Raw genomic sequence first — 25,354 nt, 5'->3', positions numbered from 1 at the left:
TCTGACCTGTATACCACGCCAAAATTTATACTAGGGGCAAACAGGAGTGCTTGACTTCATCAAGGCGTAGGGAGAGTTTGATTGGCGAAGGTCAATCCAGATAGAACGAAAGTTATCTTATCTGTCAGCAGCGAGCGGCGCAGACAGCAGTTATTGCAGCTTACGGTATTGTGCGCTACAGCTCTTGCGAGCCCCATATTTCCTCCACAACCGACACTTCACTGCATTTCACACGTGAGTGCCTCGACCGTACCTAGCAACATTCTAATGGATAATTATTCAAGTTGAGTAGGTGTGGCTCTCAGCCGTACTGCCAAGTCAATAACAATCTTAAACTTTGTATAGAAATTTCATAACTTCACATTCCGAAAATACCCAGGATATAACTTGCTCAATTCATAAATAAAAGTGCCATTGTGATTTGTCAGAATTTTTGCAAAATAAATATTAATTTCCGTTAGTTTCGTGTTTTTCTTACACTAACTAGCATTACTCCAGTACCCAAGTACCCCACTAGTTACATAAAAAATTTTGTGCATTTTTGTGTCATTTCCTTACAGCGGAGGACTCCAGAAGATATTTATTGCTGAAAATTTTTCAGGCATTAGTCTTTAGAACGTTCAAAGCATCTATCTGACTTCTGTAGTAGTGTGGGGGTGGAAATTGTATCTTGCAGGAGCCGCAGGGTAAAGGGTACATCTCAGATCAATCCTACGCTCACACTCTGTGAATTGCCAATTATTGCATTATCAATTATATTTTAAATTACAATACTTTATTGTGAAACTCAGGTAATGATGATAAGCATCCTGCTTTGGCATCCAATTAATAGCTCTTTCGTTTGCCAAAACAATATAATATAGGTTTGCAACTGCATCCTACCAAATATGTTAATCTCAAAGCTATCATTTCTCACAATTTTTCAACACAGGGATTCAGTTGATTAATTACATTTGAAAGTACATTTCTTTGAGACATCAATTAAGACCAAAACCTCGACGACTAAACATCATTTTCACTTTCGCTCCACCTGGACTGATTTGCATACAAATTACAACAGCATGCCACATATTAAAAATCCCAAGGCGTGCAGTAGAGATGTTACTTGACTTTATCACAGCCAAAGAGACACTGCATATAGTACTAATGATATTCGTTACGTCCATTTTGATCAATTTATTTGACTATTTGATCATAATCGCCGCAGGAGATGTGGTGGGGGCTTCATGCTTTCTATTGAGGTGGGCGGTGTTGTTCCCTTTAGCATTCAATCAAACCAAGTGGCAAGGCTGCGTGGCGTGAAGAACAGCCTCCAGTTTTCTTCATGTCTGATGTGCGTTTAACAGGAGAGAAAAAACACTTTGTGATTTTACGTTAAACAAAGTATTAGAGGAGTGCAAGGTACTAAGTCTCCACACTCCTACAATTTTTCAACAACATCACTACTGAAGAGCCGCGATGTGGCTGGGATGTATAAAAACACAACGACACGACTGTGTATTTTGTACATACATTTGGAAACAACATTCAAAATGCGAATGACGTGGCTTTTCGGAGCTTATTGTGGCGCTGTAAGCATGAATATTCGTTTCATAATGTGAGATGCGGTACAATGTTCTTCTATTTTAGGCTGTGTGGTGCCGATAACTTTCTTCAGTGTTAATTAATATAGTCTGTATAGGTAGATTTTGTAACATGCCGAAGTCGGAAAAGTAGTGCGGTAAGTTCATTCTCATCATCGATGTTTATTTTTCCACTTAGAAATGGTATGTGGGAATTAAGCGACTGCTGTTGTTTGTCAAAGACAGAAAAAGAAGCACACTTTGGCTCACTGATCGTGCAGCTGTGGCAGGGAAAACTGAAAATTGGAAATTTGTGTTAAGTTCCTATTGGACCAAACTGCTGAGGTCATCGGTCCCTATGCTTACACACTACTTAATCTAACTAACTTACACTATGGACAACACACACACCCGTGCCTGAGGGAGGACTTGAACCTCTGATGGAGGGAGCCGGGAAAAGTGGTAAATTTAATGGAACAATTGCTTGCTGTAGATAAACATATGCACACATAAAGTGGAAGAAAGCATCACAGGCCGACAAGCTGAAGGAGTGAATGTTATGGATGGTGATCTTGAAGACAAATAGGCATGGAAGCAAAGATAAGGTAAAAAGGTTTTTAATGAGAACAAGTAATGGCCAATGTCCAAGAATGTATATACCAGTCTAGTTCGAAATATGTTAAATGAGTCTCAAATCCGTACTGAAAATCGCGAACGGACTACAATCACTCTAAGGATCCGAACGTACATAGAAATTACGTGGACATACTCATAATCAGTTCCTTTTGTACTTAAACATGTCGGGTCACCTTTTTTCTTTTTCATTTATTGTATTTTCCATTCCCCATCAGGGGAGGGCTGTCAGCAGCATAGGGGGTTCTCCTCAGCCGAGAGACATAACAAGTAGAGAGGAAGACAGGTAAAAGAATATAAAGAAGAAAACGTGGTGAAATATAGAAATAAAAAGGCAGAACATAAGAAAAGCAATCATACAAAGTGGTGACTGTAAAATGGAGGTAAAAATCTAAAAAGTAATTTACACAAAGAAACGCGCACTGGATTAAAGGGCACCAGGAAAAGTATGGCCAGAGCATAAAATGCGGCAGAATGAGTAAAACAGCCACGTGACAGACGGCATAGCGTGTAACAAACATGGAAGATCAACAGGTAGAGTACACAAAACCACATCACTAGATGACACTGTATAAGGGCACGGAAGCACAACACTAATGCAGCACCCTTGATAATGAATAAAAATTTTGGAGGATCTGCCAAGGGGGAGGGGACAAGGGAGAAGGGAAAATGAGGCGACAAGGAGGGGAGATAAAGGGGGATGAGGTGTGGGCGCACTGAAGGGGGGCTGGGGAAGGAAGGGACGGGAGAGCAAAAGAGCGGAGAAGGGGGTGCAGGGACTCAGAGGGAAGGAGGAAAATCCGCTCTGGGAGAAGGAAGGGAGAGGGAAAGTGTGGGCATTGAGGGCGGAAGGGGGGGGGGGGTGAACAAGGCCGGGTTACAGTTGGAAAGAAGTGTAGATGTCACGCCGAAGTTCACATCCGGGTGGGGGATCGGGTCACCATTCATTTCTCATTCTAAAGAATTTTCGTTGATACAATAACAACTGGGGTTATAAATTGCGTTGCACTCAGATTTTATTATTGTATGTTAACAGTTGCAGGAAGTGGGATATTTTCCTATTCGTATTATATATATCATCGCTCCATTAGGTAAGTGGGAAATATAAAAACAATAATAGCAATTTCTCAGTTTATATCCTACCACTCTTCTGTTACTAAAGGCCAACCCCTTGCTGCAACTGTCAAAAGGTTGTTTTTTCCCTTATACAGTATACACTATTAGTCAGAGACTATGATATTACTGCAAGAAATCATTAAATTAATTATGTACTGTACAATGGTGGCGAAGCTCTCATTAATATCTCACATTTGCGTTTCACTACAAGTTCGATGACCTCGCTTCGAGGAGGTGACCCGCCCATAGATAGGGATGTTTTCGCGACACCGTTATATAGGCATACACCCATACACGGACCATGACCACATGGAGAGATGGTGAAGCAGATGTCTGCGGTGCTGAATCATTAATAGCAATAACGTACTTTTCATAGGCGAAGTACTGTTATATACTCGTTTCCTAACTCTATTCACATTTACTTTTGGCAGATACTGAACACAGAAAATGCCCAAGTGGAATGAACTGTAGTGTGACAGAACTACATTTGCTATTTTGGGTATGACTTTGTAATGACAGGATCCTGCAGTATTGCATGGTAACATAGTATCGGGGTCTGGTATTCGCGACCGGAAACATTTGTGGTATACGTCACGCTGCAGCAGTGAGTTATGTTACCTTCCACATAGCTCGCATCGCTTCTGCATACTGCGTAAGCTGCTGCATGCAAGGAAAGGACTAAATGGTAATAAGCTATAAGAACATCAGTCTTAGTGCTCCTTATATACTGCGAGAGCGAATAAAAATATACACAGCATTGTGGCAAGTACAGTGCGTCCCAAACGTTTCAGGCCAAAAATATACAGAAAATAGGCGTCCCACATTGAAACGATGCAGGTAGAGGGGTTAAAATACAGGGAGCCAAATCTTATCTGCAACTTATACAGAAACTAGACTTCAATAAAGCTATAAGTGTCGACAGACATACAAGAGAGTCAGTGACTGGGTAGGGATTGAGATAAAGTGGCAGCCTATCCATGTTGTTATTCAAAAATGCTTCAAAGGGCTCTAAGAACTATGGGACTTAACATCTGAGGTCATCAGTCCCCTAAACATAGAACTACTTACTAACCTAAGGACATCACACACATCCATGTCCGAGGCAGGATTCGAACCTGCGACCTCAGCAGCCACGTGGTTCCGGACTGACTCGATGTTATTTAATCTGATCATTGAGCGAACAGTAAACGATACCAAAATTATATTTGCAAAGGCGATTAAGGTTGAGGAAGAAGGAACACAAATTATACGATTGTTAAGGCTTTCCTTGCCACTTGTTGACGAACTGTCTATCGGCTTCTGTCTTGGGTTCATCAGATGAACGTCAGCCGAACAAACCGAGACAGAAGCCAATATGAAGTTCGTCACAAATTATAAGACTTTCACATGACGTAATTCTGAACGGACTAAATAGGACTTGCAAGAACATTTCAACGGAATAATTAGTGTCTCACAAAGAGCGTATAAGCTGAACAAGGGAAAAAGGAAAACAAGTGTAATGGAGTGCAGTCGAATTAAATCAGATGACACTCAAGGGAAAAGATTAGAAAATGAGTTACTAAATGCGGTAGACAATATTTGGTCCTTGTCCAGGACAATAACTGAAGATTTCCTATGTAAGGAAGATACTAAATGACGACTTGTAGTAACAAGATGTCAATTTATGGAAAAAGAAAAATTATAATTTTTGATATGAATTTAAGTGTTACGAAATGTTTTCTAAAAGCACTTAATCTGCGCTGAAACTTCATGTGGCAATGAAAGGTAGATGACAGACTGTGCTGACGAGAGAAAAATAAAAGCTTTTGAGACTTGGTGCTGCTGAGAAATGGTGAAGATTATATTGATACGTCGAATGAATTATGAAGATGTACTGGAAAGGTTGATCGAGAAAAGAAATTAATGTCATAACTTGACTAAAAAATGGTTCGATTGGTAATACACATTTTACGACACAAAGGAATTGTTGATTTGCAATGGAGAAAAATAATTGCGACGCAAAGTAAAGGAAGGAGAGGTACACAGTAATCAGTCGCAATCCATTTAGCTTTTATTACCGTAGCATAGCTGCCGGCCGCTGTGGCCGAGCGGTTCTAGGCGCTTCAGTCCTGAACCGCGCTACTGCTGCGGTCGCAGGTTCGAATCCTTTCTCGGGCATGGACGTGTGTGATGTCCTAAGGTTAGTTAGGTTTAATTAGTTCAACGTCTACGGGACTGATGACTTCAGATGTTAAGTCCCATCGTGCTTAGAGCCATTTGAACCATTCTAGCACATATAAAAAAGCCTTCTTCAGTGAATTTGAGATAAAATCCAACAAACTCAAAGCAGTACATCTTACCATACGATGTTACTGGCATATAGGCAAACACCAGTAGCAACGATGGTGAAATTGCCACAAATTTGTTTCGTTGTAACTGATATGCATTGAAGTAACGGCTTTTGATAGTCGAACTCTAGATATGTGAATGTAATAAAAACTAATGGGATTACCACTGTCCGCTGCGTGCCTCTCCTTGCTTGTAGTATGCGGTCGCTGTTCACAACAGATCGTTATGGAATCAAAGTTGGTGTAAAATTGTAGAGGTTACCATTGGTCAGGTCATTTTGGTTTTTGTATGTAATCAATGTGCACGTCAGAGAGACAGCAAGTCTTCGCCTCTGCGCAGTCTGATACGTTCTCAGCTGAAGTGTGGTAAGTGATGGACATTTTAGTAGTGCTATGTGGACTTGTGATTATATCCGTTACATGAAGAAGGACAGGAAGGATGAATGGGATGTATTTATTACAAAGCGAAGAGAGTATATATTCTTATAATATCATTATTTTTGAAGAGTAGAGGTTTGTGATATGACTGCAGCACTGCCCAAATAATTAACTTTTCATAACTGGGATTCACAGTCATATAAAATTTTTTGAAAGACTTCATGTTTACCCCGATGACTGTTAACTGCAATTTCGACCTTATGCCATTATCAAGTACAGATGTTATGGCTTAAGGCCATGTCAACATTATACACGCTGACCCATTTACATGTCGTCGTCATTCGCTGTTACAATCATTCGTAACAGCAAATGGAAATATAAAGTTTAACAGTCACTGGCTTTAACATGATGTCTTTCAAAAAACTGCTCAGATAGTTTCTCAGAATAATTATTGTCGGCTAGTTAACTTGCTCAGAGATGAAAGAATGACCATCCCAGTTCCCCGAGTCAAGCATTAACCTATTAATTGGTTATGGAAATTCTCTGTTAACATTGTACCCTTTGGAAATCATTGTTCACTTTGTAAAGCATGGTTTTGATCAGATCTACGTTATGTGTGAAGATCACGGTAAATTTTACTTTGTCTTTTTGAATATATACTTCATTCTAAAATTTTTGTCTTGGAATATCAGTTCATAGAAATAGTTAATCGCCAGACTTGTCGAAAGACCCTACTGAACGCATCAAGATATCCCAGTAATACCCAATAAGATATAAAATTTCTGATACCTAAATAATCAGTGGTCATGACCATAGTGATGTACGTTTCTTAGAATTTCAAGCTGCAAGAATGCGCAAAAAGGTGATCTACATCTACATCTACATCTACATCTACATTTATACTCCGCAAGCCACCCAACGGTGTGTGGCGGAGGGCACTTTACGTGCCACTGTCATTACCTCCCCTTCCTGTTCCAGTCGCGTATGGTTCGCGGGAAGAACGACTGTCTGAAAGCCTGTGTGCGCGCTCTAATCTCTCTAATTTTACATTCGTGATCTCCTCGGGAGGTATAAGTAGGGGGAAGCAATATATTCGATACCTCATCCAGAAACGCACCCTCTCGAAACCTGGCGAGCAAGCTACACCGCGATGCAGAGCGCCTCTCTTGCAGAGTCTGCCACTTGAGTTTGTTAAACATCTCCGTAACGCTATCACGGTTACCAAATAACCCTGTGACGAAACGCGCCGCTCTTCTTTGGATCTTCTCTATCTCCTCCGTCAACCCGATCTGGTACGGATCCCACACTGATGAGCAATACTCAAGTATAGGTCGAACGAGTGTTTTGTAAGCCACCTGTTTTGTTGATGGACTACATTTTCTAAGGACTCTCCCAATGAATCTCAACCTGGTACCCGCGTTACCAACAATTAATTTTATATGATCATTCCACTTCAAATCGTTCCGCACGCATACTCCCAGATATTTTACAGAAGTAACTGCTACAAGTGTTTGTTCCGCTATCATATAATCATACAATAAAGGATCCTTCTTTCTATGTATTCGCAATACATTACATTTGTCTATGTTAAGGGTCAGTTGCCACTCCCTGCACCAAGTGGCTATCCGCTGCAGATCTTCCTGCATTTCGCTACAATTTTCTAATGCTGCAACTTCTCTGTATACTACGGCATCATCCGCGAAAAGCCGCATGGAGCTTCCGACATTATCTACTAGGTCATTAATATATATTGTGAAAAGCAATGGTCCCATAACACTCCCCTGTGGCACGCCAGAGGTTACTTTAATGTCTGTAGACGTCTCTCCGTTGATAACAACATGCTGTGTTCTGTTTGCTAAAAACTCTTCAATCCAGCCACACAGCTGGTCTGATATTCCGTAGGCTCTTACTTTGTTTATCAGGCGACAGTGCGGAACTGTATCGAACGCCTTCCGGAAGTCAAGAAAAAATAGCATCTACCTGGGAGCCTGTATCTAATATTTTCTGGGTCTCATGAACAAATAAAGCGAGTTGGGTCTCACTCGATCGCTGTTTCCGGAATCCATGTTGATTCCTACATAGTAGATTCTGAGTTTCCAAAAACGACATGATACTCGAGCAAAACACATGTTCTAAAATTCTACAACAGATCGACGTCAGAGATATAGGTCTATAGTTTTGCGCATCTGCTCGACGACCCTTATTGAAGACTGGGACTACCTGTGCTCTTTTCCAATCGTCTGGAACCTTCTGTTCCTCTAGAGACTTGTGGTACACGGCTGGTAGAAGGGGGGCAAGTTCTTTCGCGTACTCTGTGTAGAATCGAATTGGTATCCCGTCAGGTCCAGTGGACTTTCCTCTGTTGAGTGATTCCAGTTACTCTTCTATTCTTTGGACACTTATTTCGATGTTAAGAGATGTTTCGATGTTAAGAGATAGCGACTTCGTTTCCACCGATGAACGCCCGTTTAACCCAAAGGAAAAATAATTATACACATGAGATAAATGTTCAGTTTGTATAGACGTATCTACACTAATTAGACAGAACATTCTGACCACCTGTCCGCTTTCCGACATGAACCCATCCAGGTGGTAGCAGCCTCACCAGGCGAGGAATGACTGCTAGTCAGACACACGCACGGTGCCTGTAGTACCAGTGAGCGTGTTGTCTGTGTGTAGAATGGGGAAGGTGTGCGATCTATATTAGTTTGAGGCGCGGATTCCTGATGGCCAGGAGGCGCGACACGAGCATCTCGGAAACTCATCCACTTGGTGGGTGTTAGAGGAGTACTGTGGCGAGTGTCTTCAACACGCGGCGAAAGCAAGGTGAAACCACGTTCAAAAGGCGCGGGGATGGGTGGCCACCCCTCGTTACCGATTCGGACGTCGTAGGCTGGGTAGAGTGTTAAAACATGAATGTCGGTTAACAGACTTTAATGCTGTGCAGAATACGAACGCATCTCAACACACGATGCACCGAATGCTCCTAACGACGGGCTGCCGCAGCTGACGACCCATTCATGTTCTAATGTTAACAATGACTGACAATGACTGAAATGGGCACGTGACCATCGAGACTGGAGATTCGAACAGCGGTAGAGCGTTGAATGGTCTGATGAATCCCAGTGTCTTCTTCAGCACGCCGATGTGAGGGCTCCTTGAGGCCTGTACTGCAGTACGGAGACAAGCTGTCCGCTCCTCCATTGTACTCTGGAGACTCCCACTTGCGCATCTATGCGTCCAGTAGAGCTAGTGCAAGGCTCCATGGGTGCCAAGAAGAATCGTACATTGGCACCAGACCACGTTAACCCCTTCATGACGATCACGTTTACCGATGGTAGTGGCACTTTTCAACAGGATAATGCGCCATGTGACAAGACCAAGAGTGCGATTGAGTGGTTCGAGGAACACAGCGGCGAGTTCCAATTGATGCGCTGGGCCCCCAGATACCCAGATATGACCCGATCGAACACATCCGGGGTGTGATTGAATGGGGCATCAGAGCTCGTCGCTCTCTCCCCAGAATTTACGGGTATTAGGTGATCTGTGTGTGCAAATGTGATTTCATCTCCCTCCAGCGACCTGCCAAGGCCTCATTGCTTCCACGCCATGGTGCGCCACCGCTGTTATTCGTGCTAACGTTTTTAAACGTTTACTGTAGGTATAAGACGTAGACCTACAGGACTCCACGTTCCCATATCAAGCTTTGAGCACTTTTTTCGCTGTGCTGTCGTTATCCCTGAGACTTAATCCCGTTTAAAGGGATTTAACCCTGGCCGCACGTCGCAACCTCCGTTTCCCTTATCCAAACAAAGTTCTATCATCACAACGTGGAGTTGTGTTTAATCAGGGCTCGTATCGTAATGGACAGCTGGTGTCCAAATCGCTTTTCATGTAATATCGTTTATGACACCTTTTTTTGGTCATCAGTCATCTGACTTGTTTGACTTGGCCCGCCACGAATTCCTTTCCTATGCTAACCTCTTCATCCCAGAGTAGCACTAACAACCTACGTCCTCAATTATTTTCTGGATGTTTTCCAATCTCTGTCTCCCTCTACAGTTTGATCCCTCTACAGCTCCCTCTAATACCATAGAAGTTCTAGTATGATAAAAAAATTATTATTATTATTATTACGTTAAATATATTTCTATTCTATCAATTTAAATCTGTATTTCATACTAGAATGTCGTGTTTCCAGTTTGGCACAGCTTTGCCACAGGAGACACGAAAGCGGTCGAAGACGTCCGTCTTCTGGTCGGCTCCTGATCGTTGTCAGAAGGAGGCTAGTTTCTGATTACGCAAAGACTTCTATTATTTGGAAAAGAACAACCCGGATTTCTTTACGTAATTAGTACGAATTTTATAATTACCTAAGGGACCTTTCACAATGAACAGTAAAAAAAAAATGCATTTGCAAATGAAATCATTAATAAATGGGGCAGCTATGAATTGTATAGAAGACAAGGAGCGGCCTTCTGTCTGCGACCAGGATGCCGCAGTATTCTCTGCTGTAGTAAAGGCTGTTTGACATTTATAAAAATAATATGGCATGGAGGATAAAAAAGTATAAAGGAAAAGAACAGAATAAGAAGTCTGGTAAACACTAAATATATTCAAACAATTCTCACTAGCAAAATTAGGGCTTATTTATAAACAATACAGCTTACATAATTACTTTTCTAACAGTATGGTGCGATCAGATTTCAGCCTGTCCTGTGCTGTCTCCTTGGTTCACGTTTTTTTTTTTTTGTCACAAATTATAGTCACTACTTTTCTCCTTTCGTTGAAGACAATTCTTTCACTGTTCAACACCTCCGATAACAATAACTTGCTGATTTACAGTTTCAAACATGAATTACCTTAATTTTATTAATTAATAATGTTGTCTGCACGCTAGCAAGACCGCTCACTTTTTTAACTTAAAGTCGACCTCCTTTACGTTTTCACATAACAAGCAGAAGCACATTAAAATCTGAAGATGTACAAAAGTTTTCTACCGTCATCTTTTATTTAGATCGAAGCGGAACGACAGTTCAGCTTCTGTTAAAATGTTTCTTTGACTGCGCAATCGATGTATTAGCGTCCGCGCTAGATGCTCATCTTTACAGTTATGTAAATTATACAAAACAAATGTATTTCAAAGGGTACTCAAAGCTTTCGTAGGACGGAAATACCAATAATATTACATCGCTTCCCGCGTGAGGAGTAATGAGTCTGAAAGATCGTTACGACTCACGCGCAGTCGTAATATTATTGGATTCACGTACTTAGTGAATGTAGTATTTAAGGATCTCTCCTTGTAGGGAGCAAAACAAACATAACATAAGGCACATAGAATTATATACGTTTCATACTAAGTCGTCAAAGCTACTCACAGTAGCTTGATCATTAACAAACTTGGTTGTGGCATGATGCCATCATAAGTGTTCACGGATTTAACATAGGTTCTCAAGAATTACTCTCATTCAGTCAATTGAAACATTGAAATACTAACATATATACAAGTACAAATTAAATACACATACCGATACAAATATACATAAATATTGACAATAAAAAAAATTCTATTACAGTATTGGTGCATTTCCGCCAATTGTGAACAGAACATAAAACTTTTATCAGTCTTTCTCGTAGCGACATCACTCTTCACTTTGTAGTTGGTAGTATTTCCCATGAACTCGGATGATTTTCACAGGGGAATTCTTTCATTACCTGTCACTTTTCACTGCACTAAAACTGGGGATCACCTTTTCACATTCTGGTGGAAAAACACTTGGAATTTCACTATGTGAAAGGGGGAAGTGATATTTCTTGACTCGACGATCCATCGGGTCATGTCGGGAATCAGGAAAGTTGATGACTGGTTCAATGACGAATGAGTCAGTTTGGCGGCTGTCTTAATCTCATTCCAATTCATGTTTCCGCACATGAAAATACAGAAAAAAATTCTGTATTAGGAGTTGCTCATTAACTAGCATCTTAATCTAAGGGAATATAGAGTAAGAATTTAAGACAATAAAAATTACTACATAGACTATGTACATATACATTGTATATTATTCATATTTTGTGTCTAGGTTTTATATTCTTTCGTTAGCAAATATTAGCAAAACACGTTTCGTCTTGTACAAGTCTTTCTTAAGCAATATATTTAGCAATATTGCCGTAGCAATTTTCATAGTTAAGGAAAAGTCATCATTAGTGTCCTTTTAATGTAAATATAGTAAAATCGTGCGTAGTTTATCAACGTTTTATTATTTGTATGTCCATTTTCATCTCAAATCTGGAGCACGCTCGCGCCCGTGACGGAGAGGAATGCTTATTGTTGAGTGCGGGCCGACGAGCAGTCATTGAATGTTGCCAGAGTGCTTCACAGTCACGTGGTAACGAACTGGCGGTTTGACAGCGTTGGCAGTCCGCGTCCTGCACGAGGCAGATAGTTCTGTGGCTGCCAACTTTTTTTTTTTTTTTAAACTTGTGCATTCTGTTGAATCGTGGGTACTGAAGCAGCTCGTCAAGGCGACATGGTCAACCTGGACGGTAAATTGACTGCACCAGCGACGAAGAACAGTCATCGATGAAACTCACTACTGTCACCTATTACAGTAAGTACAATAGCTTGTCTATCCTTTGACTGATAGTCACTGTATCGTCGTTACAGCGTGAGAATACTTGTAATGCTACTTCACACGCGGAACATCTTTCGTGTCCATAAGTTTATTACAGTTTTGATTCACACAAGAGATAACTAGTTTTTCGTGTCCATACATGGGTCAAATTACGATTTTACACATGTGTCCATTATTTTGTCACTGAGTCACACGCAGCAATCCACACGTGTCCATATATGTGTCTCTATACCACAGAGTAGCACAGGTAATGCTAAAATTACTTATGATAAAAGGATCATTTACAAAACAAACATAGTTTTTTTTTAATTACTGTCCAAGACCTAACGAAAAACGTGTTTGCTATTCTGAATGGTGCTTCTGATGCACGTTAGATTTTACATGTATTTTAAATCTGATTCTTTTCCTTTATCTTATTGTTCTATAACAGCCTTTTTTTTCGGTTACATCAATAATCAGTAAAATATACCCACTTTGGCGTGCCGAACAGTTCACGTTCAAAACTTCATCTAACAGAGATCGGGAAAATTATTCATATTTCCTAGGATGCTTTTGCTCACAGCAAATCAGATTTACATCACGTTCCAATAAGTAACTGCAGATACGCATTAACCAACGAGCCACGATCGTCAATACACACAACATACACACGTCAAGTCTTTTGAACCAATTTCCAAATTTCTTCCCCTACCGGGTAGGGTAGAAAGGTAAGAATGCTAAAGAAGAAAACTACAATAGGATAGTGCAAGGAAATGAAAGATACGAAGATAAATAATAGGTGAAATAATCAGTTTAGCAAATTCATTTTCGGCTCCACCGTTTTTAGTGTCATTCACGTGGCATAACTTGACTTCAGTATTAAAATGTCGCACAAATCCGCTTCCAAAGCATCTTCAAATATATTTCAAAATCACGGCATGCGGACATAGCAGAAGAATATAAGCGGATTATCTCAGCCCTCAACTAGGTGTATTAATATCGAAGGTTTCTGTATAATACTCGTGACATAGGAATAGTCTCTCTAAGTTTCTCCAATACTGGACCTAATTCTTATTATAAATGCAAATTTCTTAACTGGTTGACTCATAGTAATAAATAAATTAAAGTTGCTCTCCAGTTGTGAGTACCACTATTCATTTCTTTGTACATTAACTATATGTTGCTGCTTATACTCGGTGTAATCTACAGATTACAATGTATCAGTTTTGCATCGTACATGGTTCAAGCGACTTAAAATATCAGTCCTTTGAAAGCTTAACTTAGGTTAATACTTCACATATACGGACATCCTGGTCTGAATGAGGGATTTAAAGAAATCCTTTACTACTTGGTAAAAAGGAGATTTGCCATAACTTAAAACTAAAGCAGCAGGTGGCACTTTGGCACATCCCTTACTCAATTCAACGACTGCAGTCTTTTATTGCTCAAGAAACTTAAAACTACCTTAAAACTAAAGCAAATCTTATTTTCCAAATCCGTAGAGTACCTTCTTCAATCACTTCATATCTTTCAAGCTCCATCATTACTTTGTGTCCACCTCACTCAAATGATTACGTCACCAGCAGAATACATGTACATGCTGTTGATTCACATACTTCCTAAACAGATCACACTCTTGTTTCATGTTGCAGCTTAACATAATAAATGATATTTTCTTTAATGTTTTTCATGGTACTTCTTTAGGTCTACATGGTGGTAAAGTCCTTTTATTCGTCCACTAGCTGGATCTGCCAACACGTAACAACCAATATGTGGCTTCCTGACTATAACAAACGGTCCTTCGTATAGGTGTTGCCACTTACGATTTTTACGTAAGATGAGAGATGGTTTGAAGTGTGTTCTCAGAAGAACACGCTCGTTCAGGCGATACGACAGAACTTTATTGACATGCTTGTCAAATGCCTTTTTTCTTAAATTGGCATGAGTTGTGAGAGAGACCAGGGCTTGTCTTAACTTATTATCTAGGTTGACTTCTGGACCTTCTATCTTGGGGATAGGATCGGTCCATTCATTGCTTTCCTTTTGCCTGGAGATTAGTTATGAAGGTGTGAAACCGGTCGAAGGGTGCTTTTAGTTTTCCGCATGTTCATTAGGTTGAATTTCGCTCACAATTACTTTTGAAGTACCGGGCGGTACGCTCGGTACGAAGTTTGCTTCCGTATTCCACCTAAGTTGCGAGCTCTTTGCCGGAATTTCAGTCGAGATGGTGTGTGTTGGCGGGTTTGCTCGGGCATAATAGATGCGAGAATTTTGAGGTTCATGATTTTGACTTTGATAGTTAGTAAAATGTGGAGGACTATTCCTAAAGTTTGGAGCATACTGTCGTTTGTATTGCCTTGAAGGTTCTGGAGGATTTCTCCCTTGAGAGCAGTGCTGGAATCTAGGCTGGTTACCATAATGCTGTTGACTGTTGGTGTTAATCCAACGTCCTTTTCCATTGAAATTATTATTATTTTGGCGATCGTTATTGTAGTGATAGCGATCATTGTAATTAACTGGTGAATTACCGTATTGCTGTTGTGTTGTCTTGTATATGGGGTGGTACCTGTTTTGATCCTGGAATTTATGTTTCTGCTTCCCGTTACGGCGATAGTAGTTGTTATTATCGCACGGAACGTCGTGTCCTTTACTGTTGTTGGGTTGGTATGACATACCTGAGTCTGCGCCTACACCGTGCGGCTGTGTAGTGTGCGGGCAAAGATTAAAATTACTCCGCGCACTAGCACGCACGTCTTCTTGAATCATGTCAAGGTTGTCAAGTACTGACATAAAAGCCTCCGTGTCGTCGTCACTGACATTTACTAACTTCTCCCTGATTGATACCGGTAGCTTTGACTTAAGGATCATAAGTACGTCCTTCGTGGAAATGGGCATGTCCCAATATTGTATTTTTCGCAGGTATTTCTCGAAGTACCTACGGAGACCAGCACTTCTCGTATTAAACGGTTCAGCATTATATACCTCCTTTCTAAGGCGTTGTTGTATGCCTGAACTCCAGAATTTGTTCAGAAATTGCTTTTCGAAGTCAGCGTAATTATTACATCTGTCATTTACTTCTGTTCCCCAGACAGAACCCTCTCCTTGAATGTAACCTACTATAAAGCGCATACGTTGCTTGTCATCCCAGCTCTCAGGAAAAACACCATTAAATGACTTCAGAAAAACCATTGGGTGGATGTTGCGTTTCTCTGGCAGAAAAGGCTGGAATACGCGGTGCTTGAGAACGCTTTCTTCTTTCATGAGCTCGACAAGAGTTACTTGATCATTCTGGTTGCGTACTAACGGATTCTTACTGCTGTGTCCATGTACAAGTGGAGAGAATTCTACACGAGACACGGGATTATTATTGTATTTATGTTCTGAAGAAAGCAAGTGTGAATGCTCACTTATATTGTCATTAGGAAAATCATTGACTTGTCGTTTCAACTGCTCGATTTCCTCAGTGAGGTGTCGTTTCCACTCGGGAAGATCTCGGTGAAAAACTCTACGAATCTCTCCTAATTCAGTGAGAATCGTATCTCCTGATGTACCTGGAGCAGCTAAAACTTCAACTGTGGCTGACTTAACGGCTTCTTTCAAGTCGTGTTGAACCTTGTTTTCTATGTACTGTTCCTTAGTCTCGACCCATTCTACAAATTCTTTTCCTATCGTGGAACGTACGTTGGCTGCAGCATCATTCACCCTCTTTTCAATGTTTATTTCGGATAGCGCCTGTGTCAGGTCATTGACCTGGCCTTGCAGAGTGACGACATTGTCTGCAAGCTTGTTTACTTTAGCTCCGACCTCAGGGGACTTTTTTGAAACTTCTGTTGTAACTGCCTGGCAACTTTCGATTTGTACTTTGATGTCTTTGTGCACGTTACCTACTGTGCTCTCACATGCATCTACCTTCTGCAGAATACCTTCTATCCTTTCATTAACTTTACTACTTAGCTCCGAGATATATTCCACCGTGACTGTCCTTATTCTTGCCTCTAAGTTGGCATCAATTTTATCTAACCTATTTTTCATTGTACCAATCATGGTATTCAGGTCAAACCATTTTCGATCTGTCTCCCGTTCCTTTTCCCTTTCTTTTTGTTCCCTTTCTTGTCTATCTCGTTGTTTTTGTAATTTATAAGCTTCCCTTTCCAGTTTCTCCTGTTCTCTATCACGTTGTTCTTGTAATTTATAAGCTTTCCCTTTCCAGTTTCTCCTGTTTTCTTTCTTGAAAAAAAATTCTCATCATTTCAACCATCAAATTTTCTCCCGCTTGCTGTGACGATGATTGCTGCGACGATACGTCACGCACACAATCATCGTCTGCCGTTCTCTCCATTCGCGAATCGGGTCTGCCTGTTCCCGTTCGCGAACGTAGTGGGTATGACTTGACAACTGTGTCATCACCGTCATCCACACTGTTTGTCGGCTTTCCTTTGTCATCTGCCATGTTTATTTTCAAGTTTGTGCCATAACTGCTCAAAGAAATATTTCGCGGCACGCCGATCGTCAACTCTCAGATGCGCGCGCTGATAGTCAAACGTCACACCGCGGTAGTTGACAATTGCAGAGATATACCGGGTAGAAGACAAGATGGCACCTAACTTTGAAAATAAGTGACAAACACCTACTAGACACTTAATCCAGCTATTATGGCATCCATCTTGTGTTCTTAACCGTAGCAACAATGAAGATGCTAATAATGCTAACAAATAAACTTTGCATGAAGAGATCATCAGAAACGGATTATAACTACGTAAATAAGCAACTCTGCAAGGAAATAACAGCGATAGGATAAAATGAAGCAGTAAGGAAAGAAATTCCGGAAATCAGTTTTTTCATACAAGACGCGAGATTTTATGCGTAATGAAAACCGTACTTACATCAGTCGTTTTGCGCACTGCTGTTATTTTTCGATTTTTTTTTTTTATTTAATACTTCCTCGGTTTCGTTCAGTACTTCCTTTACGGCTTCCCGATGTCCACCGGATGATGTCATGAAGCAAAAACAGAACACATTAAAGTTTTTTATCAGGTCCCTGTTCGGGCGCCAGATCTAGTATGATAAAAAAAATTATTATTATTATTACGTTAAATATATTTCTATTCTATCAATTTAAATCTGTATTTCATACTAGAATGTCGTGTTTCCAGTCTGGCACAGCTTTGCCACAGGAGACACGAAAGCGGTCGAAGACGTCCGTCTTCTGGTCGGCTCCTGATCGTTGTCAGAAGGAGGCTAGTTTCTGATTACGCAAAGACTTCTATTATTTGGAAAAGAACAACCCGGATTTCTTTACGTAATTAGTACGAATTTTATAATTACCTAAGGGACCTTTCACAATGATCAGTAAAAAAAATGCATTTGCAAATGAAATCATTAATAAATGGGGCAGCTATGAATTGTATAGAAGACAAGGAGCGGCCTTCTGTCTGCGACCAGGATGCCGCAGTATTCTCTGCTGTAGTAAAGGCTGTTTGACATTTATAAAAATAATATGGCACGGAGGATAAAAAAGTATAAAGGAAAAGAACAGAATAAGAAGTCTGGTAAACACTAAATATATTCAAACAATTCTCACTAGCAAAATTAGGGCTTATTTATAAACAATACAACTTACATAATTACTTTCCTAACAGTATGGTGCGATCAGATTTCAGCCTGTCCTGTGCTGTCTCCTTGGTTCACGTTTTTTTTTTTTTGTCACAAATTATAGTCACTACTTTTCTCCTTTCGTTGAAGACAATTCTTTCACTGTTCAACACCTCCGATAACAATAACTTGCTGATTTACAGTTTCCAACATGAATTACCTTAATTTTATTAATTAATAATGTTGTCTGCACGCTAGCAAGACCGCTCACTTTTTTAACTTAAAGTCGACCTCCTTTACGTTTTCACATAACAAGCAGAAGCACATTAAAATCTGAAGATGTACAAAAGTTTTCTACCGTCATCTTTTATTTAGATCGAAGCGGAACGACAGTTCAGCTTCTGTTAAAATGTTTCTTTGACTGCGCAATCGATGTATTAGCGTCCGCGCTAGATGCGCATCTTTACAGTTATGTAAATTATACAAAACAAATGTCTTGCAAAGGGTACTCAAAGCTTTCGTAGGACGGAAATACCAATAATATTACAAAGTCATTCCCTCATGTCTTAACAGATGTCCTATCATCCTGTCCCTTCTCTTTATCAATATTTTCCACATATTCCCTTCCTCTCCGATTCTGCGTAGAACTTCCTCATTCCCTACCTTATCAGTCCACCTAATTTTCAAAATTCGTCCAGAGCACCATATCCCAAATGCTCCAATTTTCTTCTGTTCCGGTTTTCCCACAGTCCATGTTTCACTACCACACAGTGCTGTGCACAAGTCGTACATTCTCAGAAATTTCTTCCTCAAATTAAGGCCAATGTTTGGTGTTATTAGACTGTTCTTGGTCAGGAATGCCTATTTTCCATAGCTAGTCTGCTTCTGGTGTCCTTCTTGCTCCGTCTGTCATTGGTTATTTTACTGCCTAGGTAGCAGAATTCCTTAACACCATCTACTTCGTGGCCATTAATGCTGATGTTAAGTTTCTCGCTGTTCTCGTTTCTAATAGTTTTCATTGCCTTTGTCTTTCTTCGATTTACTCCCAATGTATGCTGTGTACTCATTAGATTGTTCATTCCGTTCAGCAAATCATGTAATTCTTCTTCACTTTCACTCAGGATAGCAATATCATCAGCGAATCGTATCATTGTTATCTTTTCACCTTGAAGTTTAATTCCACTCATGAAGTTTTCTTTTATTTAAATCATTGCTTCCTCGATGCACAGATTGAACAGTAGGGGAGAAAAGCTACATCCTTGTCTTACACCCGTTTTAATACGAGCACATCGTTCTTGGTCGTGCACTCTTACTATTTGCTGTTGGCCGTTGTACATATTATATATGACCCGTCTCTCCCCATACCTTACCCCTAATTCTCTCAGAATGTCGAACATCTTGCACCAATTTACATAGTCGAACTCTTTCCTCAGGTCAACAAATCCTATGGATGTATCTTGATGTTTCTTTACTCTTGCTTCCATTATCAACCGCAACGTCAGAATTGCATCTCTCTTGCCTTTACCTTTTATAAAGCCAAACTGATCGTCGTCTAGCACATCCTCAATTTGCTCTTTCATTCTTATTCTTGTCAGCAACTTGAGTCCATGAGCTGTTAAGTTGATTGTGCGATAATTCTCATAGTTGTCAGCGCTTGCCGTGTTCCGAATAGTGTGGATGATATTTTTCCGGAACTCAGATGCTATGTCGCCAGACACATATATAGTACACACCAACGTGAACAGTCGTTTTCTTTCCCCTTCCCCCAATGATTTTAGATATTCTGAAGGACTGTTATCTATCCCTTCTGTCTTATTTGACCTTAAGTCCTCCAAAGCTCTTTTAAATTCTGATTCTAATACTCGATCACCTATCTCTTCTAAATCGACTCCTGTTTCGTCTTCGATCACATGAGACACATTTTTCCCCTCATAGAGGCTTTCAAGATATTCTTCCACCAATCCGCCCTCTACTCTGCATTTAACAGTGGAATTCCCGTTGCACTCTTAATGTTATCACCGTTCCTTTTAATGTCACCGAATCAAGTTTTGACCTACCTGTATGCTAAGACTGTCCTTCCGACAATCATTTCTTTTTCGATGTCTTCACATTTTTCCTGCAGCCTTTTCGTCTTAGCTTCCTTGCACTATTTATATACTTCATTCTTCAGTGACTTGTATTTCTGTAGTCCTGAGTTTTCCGGAACACTTTTGTACTTCCTCCTTTCATCAGTCAACTGAAGTATTTCTTCTGTCACCCAAGGTTTCTTCGCAGTAATCTTCTTTGTACCTATGTTTTCCTTCCCAACTTCTGTGACGGCGCCAGCCGGGGTACCCGAGCGGTTCTAGGCGCTACAGTCTTGAACCGCATGACCGCTACGGTCGCAGGTTCGAATTCTGCCTAGGGCATGGATGTGTGTGATGTCCTTAGGTTAGTTAGGTTTAAGTAGTTCTAAGTTCTAGGGGACTCATGACCTCAGAAGTTGAGTCCCATAGTGCCCAGAGCCATATGAACCATTTCTGTGACGGCCCTTTTTTAGAGATGTCTATTCCTTTTCAACTTTACTGCCTACTGAGCTATTCCTTATTGCTTTATCTATAGCTTAGGGTACTTCGAGCGTACCTCGTCATTCCTTAGTACTTCTGTAGCCAACTTCTTTGCGTCTTGATTGTCTCTGACTGCCGGCCGGAGTGGCTGTGCGGTTCTAGGGGCTGCAGTGTGGAGCCGGGTGACCGCTACGGTCGCAGGTTCGAATCCTGCCTCGGGCATGGATGTGTGTGATGTCCTAAGGTTAGTTAGGTTTAATTAGTTCTAAGATCTAGGCGACTGATGACCTCAGAAGTTAAGTCGCATAGTGCTCAGAGCCATTTTTGATTGTTCCTGACTAATGCCTTAAAGTTCACCCTACGCTTCATCACTACTATATTGTGATCTGAGTCTACATCTGCTCCTGGATGTGCCTTACAATTCAGTGTCTGATTTCGGAATCTCTGTCTGACCATGATATAATCTAACTGAAATCTTCCCGTATCACCCGGCCTTTTCCAAGTATACATCCTCCCCTTGTAATTCTTGAACAGGGTATTCGCTATCACTAGCTGAAACGTGTTACAGAACTGCTCTCTCATTTCTTGTCGCAAGGACATATTCTCCTGTAACATTTTCTTCTACTCCTTCCCCTACAGGCCGGCCGAGGAGGCCGAGCGATTCTAGGCGCTTCAGTAGCGCGCGACTGCTACGGTCGCAGGTTCGAATCCTGCCTCGGGCATGGATATGTGTGATGTCTTTAGGTTTGTTAGGTTTAAGTGGTTCTAAGTCTAGGGGACTGATGACCTCAGATGTTAAGTCCCATAGTGCTCAGAGCCATTTGAACCTTCCCTTACAACTGCATTCCAGTCCCCCATGATTATTAGATTTTCATCCCCTTTTAGATACTGTACTACCGTTTCAATATGCTCATACACTTTCTCTATCTCTTCGTCTTCAGCTTGCGACGTTGGCATTTAAATCTGAACTATCGTTGTCGGTGTTGGTTTGCTGTCGATTCTGATAAGAATGACCATGTCACGCCGTGCGGGGTAGCCGACCGGTCTCAGGTGCCTTGTCACTGTCCGCTCGGCTGTCCCCGTCGGGGGTTCGAGTCCTCCCTCGGGCATGGTTGTGTGTGTTGTCTGTAGCGTAAGTTAAAGTTAGATTAAGTAGTGTGTAAGGTTAGGGACCTCAGCAATTAGCACCCATAAGACCTTACCACAAATTTCCAAAATTTTGACCCTGTCATTGAACTGTTGACAGAAACACAGTCCCTGCCCTACCTTCCTATTCATAATGAATCCTACTCCTGTTATACCATTTTCTGCTGCTCTTGATATTACCCTACTCTCATCTGTTCAGAAGTCCTGTCTTCTTTTCACTTCACCTCACTGACCCGTACTATATCTAGATTTAGCCTTTGCGTTTCCCTTTTCGGATTTTCTAGTTTCTCTACCACGTTCGCCGGCCGCGGTGGTCTAGCGGTTCTGGCGCTGCAGTCCGGAACCGCGGGACTGCTACGGTCGCAGGTTCGAATCCTGCCTCGGGCATGGGTGTGTGTGATGTCCTTAGGTTAGTTAGGTTTAAGTAGTTCTAAGTTCTAGGGGACTGATGACCACAGATGTTAAGCCCCATAGTGCTCAGAGCCATTTGAACCATTTCTACCACGTTCAAGCTTCTGACATTCCACGCACCGACTCGTAGAACCTTATCCTTCCCTTGATTATTCAATCTCTTTCTCATCTTAATAAAGATATTTTGCCATTAACTCAAAATAATGTATGCTCTTAAAGAATGGTCGGACATGACATGTATTTGGCCACACATTTCACGGTAATTATGTATCACAAGCAATTCAATCTGTCAGTTAGAAAAGCCACTATACCGACACTAGCCAGTCTCGAGAAAAACGCTGAAATCATTTCAAAATCCAACTATTCCGCTCAGCGCAACTACTTTATTTTACGTCAATACTGAAAAATCACAGAACGCGTTTCACAACGAAATAATTTTTTTACTTTCAATTGAAAGAAATCCAAAGGCCTCCGTGTTCTGTGACATAAGAGCGTTTTAACCAAAACTTCAAGACTCTGCTTTGTTATTTAACCAATGTGCAGCGTTTATCCGTTTAATAACTGGTGTGGCCACTAGAGCAGTGTTGCAGCCAGGGTCCTGTATAGAATGGATAGAACCCTGGGCTAAATCTGTGTTGTGGGTCATACTACTGTTACTAATTAACTGGCAACAATATAAAGTTGAAAGCCAAGAACGCAGCACTGAATATATAACACGAGGGTTATTCGGAAAGTAAGGAACGATCGGTCGCGGAATGGAAACCACAGTGAAAATCCGATGAACTGTTGCACAGGTGTGTTGGGCAGTGTCTCTAATATGCTCGCCGATCGCGTTACGTAGTTATTTTTAGTTCTGAGCACACAGGGAGCACATAAAGATACCTAGACCAATAGTGTCTCCCGCCAAGTACGAGGGCCTGGTGAGAAATTTTGCTTGAAGCTATGCAGCCAACATTACATACGTGTCGTGCGGTTTCTTCTTCAAGATAGTTCTCAACCGCATTCTACAGGGGCAATGAAGATACTCCTGCATCGTTTTCTATTGGAAATGTTTGATTACCCACAATACATCCGGTAATTGTCTCCCTCTGAGTTTCATCTCTGTTCACATGAACCGGTGGCTATGAAGACAACATTTTGGCACAGACAACGGGCTGTAGGCCAGCGTAGAGAATTGTCGGAAAGCACTGGCGACTGCCTTCTATAACGAGGGTATTGGAAAGTTGGTACAACGTCTAAGTCGGATCGGCGGCTATGGAGATATGTAGCTGGAAGTAGTAGCTAACTGTTGCATATAAAATTGTTTTGATTTTCACTGTGGTTTCAATTTCGCGACCTATCGTTCCTTACTTTCCAAATAGCCCTCGTACATAATTTCTGATTTAGTAAGTTGATAATATTACAAAACCGGTAAGTATTTTCGTTTGGCTCTCTCTCTTTTAAAATCTTCTTTCTTCTTATGCCGATAAATATTTGTCTAATTGGTCGTGTATTATAAGAGATTACGTGGACAAAATATAAAAACGTCTTACCACAGAGATAGACGTGCTTTGCTGCTACACTGATGTTATTCGCCTTCAACGACGTGTACACTCATCATACCTGCTCTGTGCATTGGATGAACGGATACAGCCCTCATAATGTTGTAATAACGATATTATTATGTTTTCGAGTTGTTCACCGTTGGTCGTAGTCTAATTACTAACTAGAACTGCAGTACCGAGTTTTTTGAATCCCACTTAGGTGTGTCGAGCTAACTGTGGAGCAGTCGTACAATTCTCGGTGCCACTGAGTCTTGGGCATTGCTATTTCCGAGTGGGGCCACTCAAAGCACGTCGATGCAGAAATATTGAGTATCTTCCGTAGCCACAGAGGGTCAGTCACGTCCCATGAATGTCCCCTTACAGTGTTTGCTTGGTGCGTTGACCCAGGGGTGGATGCTATGGAATCAGGTGTAAGCTGAGACAGGGATCAAACATAATGAGAAGCACACTTAATGAGGACGTAGCTCTGCTTTACTTAATTTGAATTCAGCAAGTCCAAATCTAGTACAAACAAATCCGTCAGACAGTCAGGTTCGTCGTAAAGAATGTTTACATTAGTTTAGATTAGATTAGATTAATACTAGTTCCATGGATCATGAATACGATATTTCGTAATGATGTGGAACGAGTCAAATTTTCCAATACATGACATAATTAAGTTAATTTAACAACATACTTAACTTAATATAACAACTTTTTCATTTTTTTGTGATTTTTATTTTTTTGTACTTTAAATTTTTTAATATTTCTTTTTTTGTTTTTTCTTTTTTAAATTTATATCTAAAAATTCCTCTATGGAGTAGAAGGAGTTGTCATTCAGAAATTCTTTTAATTTCTTCTTAAATACTTGTTGGTTATCTGTCAGACTTTTGATACTATTTGGTAAGTGACCAAAGACTTTAGTGCCAGTATAATTCACTCCTTTCTGTGCCAAAGTTAGATTTAATCTTGAATAGTGAAGATCATCCTTTCTCCTAGTATTGTAGTTATGCACACTGCTATTACTTTTGAATTGGGTTTGGTTGTTAACAACAAATTTCATAAGAGAGTATATATACTGAGAAGCTACTGTGAATATCCCTAGATCCTTAAATAAATGTCTGCTGGATGATCTTGGGTGGACTCCAGCTATTATTCTGATTACACGCTTTTGTGCAATAGATACTTTATTCCTCAGTGATGAATTACTCCAAAATATGATGCCATATGAAAGCAACGAGTGAAAACAGGCGTAGTAAGCTAATTTACTAAGATGTTTATCACCAAAATTTGCAATGACCTTTATTGCATAAGTAGCTGAACTCAAACGTTTCAGCAGATCATCAATGTGTTTCTTCCAATTTAATCTCTCATCAATGGACACACCTAAAAATTTGGAATATTCTACCTTAGCTATATGCTTCTGATTAAGGTCTATATTTATTAATGGCTTCATACCATTCACTGTACGGAACTGTATGTACTGTGTCTTATCAAAATTCAGTGAGA

This window comes from Schistocerca cancellata, chromosome 6 (assembly GCF_023864275.1).
Source record: "Schistocerca cancellata isolate TAMUIC-IGC-003103 chromosome 6, iqSchCanc2.1, whole genome shotgun sequence".
Classification (NCBI taxonomy): Eukaryota; Metazoa; Arthropoda; class Insecta; order Orthoptera; family Acrididae; genus Schistocerca; species Schistocerca cancellata.
This window is presented reverse-complemented; position numbering follows the sequence as displayed.